Source organism: Cebus imitator, unplaced genomic scaffold (assembly GCF_001604975.1).
Source record: "Cebus imitator isolate Cc_AM_T3 unplaced genomic scaffold, Cebus_imitator-1.0 Scaffold19, whole genome shotgun sequence".
NCBI lineage: Eukaryota > Metazoa > Chordata > Mammalia > Primates > Cebidae > Cebus > Cebus imitator.
The window spans coordinates 7,957,224-7,960,025 of NW_016107334.1; positions in this window are offsets into that span (position 1 = coordinate 7,957,224).

Here is a 2,802-nt window from a genome sequence, read left to right on the forward strand (position 1 = left end):
TATTATTGGCTGACATCTGAGCTCCTTTGCCTGATCAGTGGGTCCTGGATGGGTGGTAGTTATACATAACTGAAAGTCAGCTGCAAGATAAGTTCTTGGCTTGCCTGTAAGAAATCCCTTCCTGTTGGATGGGTCCATGAAGCTGCTTCTGTACGTGAAACCTGGCGCAGGAGACAGATATGATCTCAGTTCCTTCCTCCAGGGGCTGGAGGATACAATTCATAGAGTCAGGCAAACTGCTCCTGAAGAGCCTCCCTTATTAGGGACTTTGCAGCTGCAGTCCAGCACCTGGGCTTATTTCTGTCAATTTCCAGCTTTGTCACTTTTGGTGAGTCATAGCAATTTTCTGAGCCTCAGTTTCCACATATACTTAAGGAAAAAAAAGAGAGATTATAAGGCCACTTTTGCTCATTGGGTTGCCATGAAATTTCAAGGAAAGAGTTTGTATGGAAAGGCTGATAACCCAGTGCTTGACATATTATATGCTTTTGACAAATGTCTGTTATTTATTATGGAATTTTTCAAATTTAATGGATTGCCCAGCAAAGATATGCTACTTAGGCCAGGCACAGTGGCTCACACCTGTAATCCCAGTACTTTGGAAGGCTGAGGCTGGCAGATCACTTGAGGCTAGGAGTTTTAACGCAGCCTGGCCAACATGGCAAAACCCCATATCTCCTAAAAATACAAAATTTATTTGGGTGTGGTGGTGCACACTTGTAGTCCCAGCTACTTGAGAAGCTGAGACAGGAGAATCACTTGACCCACAGGAGGTGGAGGTTGCAGTGAGCCAAGATGGCACCACAGCACTCCAGCACTCCAGCCTGGGCAACAGAGCAAGACTCTTTAAAAAAAAAAAAAAAAAAAATCTATTATTTATCACTTAGACAACATGAAGTGGCACATGTGAGACATTTTTGTTCTTTCCAGGTTCATAGAATCTCAGCTCTAGGAGTGACCTCAGAGAACCGCCAGAGAGCACTTCTCCCTTAAGATAAGAGGAAGCAGAGGTCCAGAGGGGTGGCAGTGTCCACGTCACATCAGTGACATGCCAGGATTAGCATTTGGCTCACCCTAAGAATAATTTCTTATATGTTTTCACTCTTATAAATCTAAGTCCTAAACTCTTGAAGAGTTTTAGCATAAATTTCTGATAGACAAACCATAAGAAATTTAAAGGAGGGGGGGCATTCCAGGAATGTTTGAGGATAGAGAATGTACACATGTCTTAACTTCCTTTTGAGACATATTGTTTAATCATATTTTAATCCCGTATTTCAAACCAAGCAGCTTTATGACTTGATGACATTGTTGGAGGTGGGGGGGGATGGTGATTCCTCTGTAAAAATGCTTCACTGAGACAGGTGTGAGCATTAAAACCTTTAGATGTCATGCTGCCTTCTCTCATACCACAGTGTGACCTGAATTGTAACTGTCCTGCAGAGAGGAGCCTCAGCTGGAGACCTCAGGGTTTGCAGGTCCCCTGCCCTCATATGGAGATACGGCCTCCATGGGGACAGGGATTATGCCTGGCTTCTCTACTACTGCATTTCCACAGCCTCAAGCAGTGATGTCCAACAGTGAGTGGTCAAAAATAATTGCCGCTGTTGTTGCTGAGAGGCAGGTTGTAGAATAGAAGACACTTATGAAACGTTTAATCTCATCGTAGAACTTAATAGGTCAACAAGAACAAAAACAGCAACAGTAAAACAAACAGAAGAAAACTTGGCTCACCAAGTCTGGACTCTGCCCTCTGTTCTACAGGCTGCTGAGTTTGTCCATCTGCCTTGGCAGATCTAGGTAGCATAATTGTTTGGGTGTGTCACACCAGCCTGTTTCTGGGTGTCACGCTATCTTCTAGGAATTCACATAATGAATGAACAGGTTTTGGAAGAACACCAGCTTGTTCTCAGACTTCCTTTTCTCTTGTTGTCTTCAGAATTCAGGTCAGTTTCTATCTCTACATCTTCCTATCACCTGTTACTGGATTTCAGCTTTGGTTTTCTCCATGGGACATAGCACAGACATTGTCATTGGATCACCATCTGATTTGAATCACTTCTTGTCTTATTGTGAAAGGAGATCAGTTTGCCTTACACAACAAAAGGGATTGGTGTGGAGTCAAGGAACCTGGGCAATCGTCCCTTTGGGAACAGGGTTAAGTCTTTAAAAAGGAAAACAAAGGAAGAGAACTAGAGAGCAAAGGAGGTAGCACATTGTTTATGTGAGACATGGATTCCAATTTTTAAAAAATCTGCCTGTTGGTGTCACAGCAATTTTGTCTTTATGTTAATGGAGAAAACGTATCCTGTGGTCAAGATAGGCTTCAGATGGGAAGGGAAGAAGGTGTGGAAGAAATTAGTGGGAATTTCTAGATACTTAAAAGGTGCACTTGTTCTCAAGCTTCCTGACGATGGAGTTTTGGTTTCATTATTTCCCAGCTCATTGCTTCAGGCTCACCCTTTCTGGCTGCAGGCTGAATGTGTTGGAACAAAGTTATTCTCATGGCTCCTGGAGCCAAGTTCCTCATGCAAAAATATTTATAGAGTGTCTTGTGTATGGCAGGTACTGTTCTAATTGCTGCAGGGACCAGAACAATCAAGGAGTTTTCAGCCTCTTGGGGAAAGGACAGACAATAAATAGATGAACAAACAAACAAATATTTCAAGTAGTGCATGACATGATGAAGAAAATACACAAGGGAAGAGGAAGGGAGTGGAGGCTGAGGGTGGTCTGCTTTGAAGAGGACCAGGGAAGTCCTCATCAAAGCACAGCATGTGATCTGAGATAGGGATGATTATG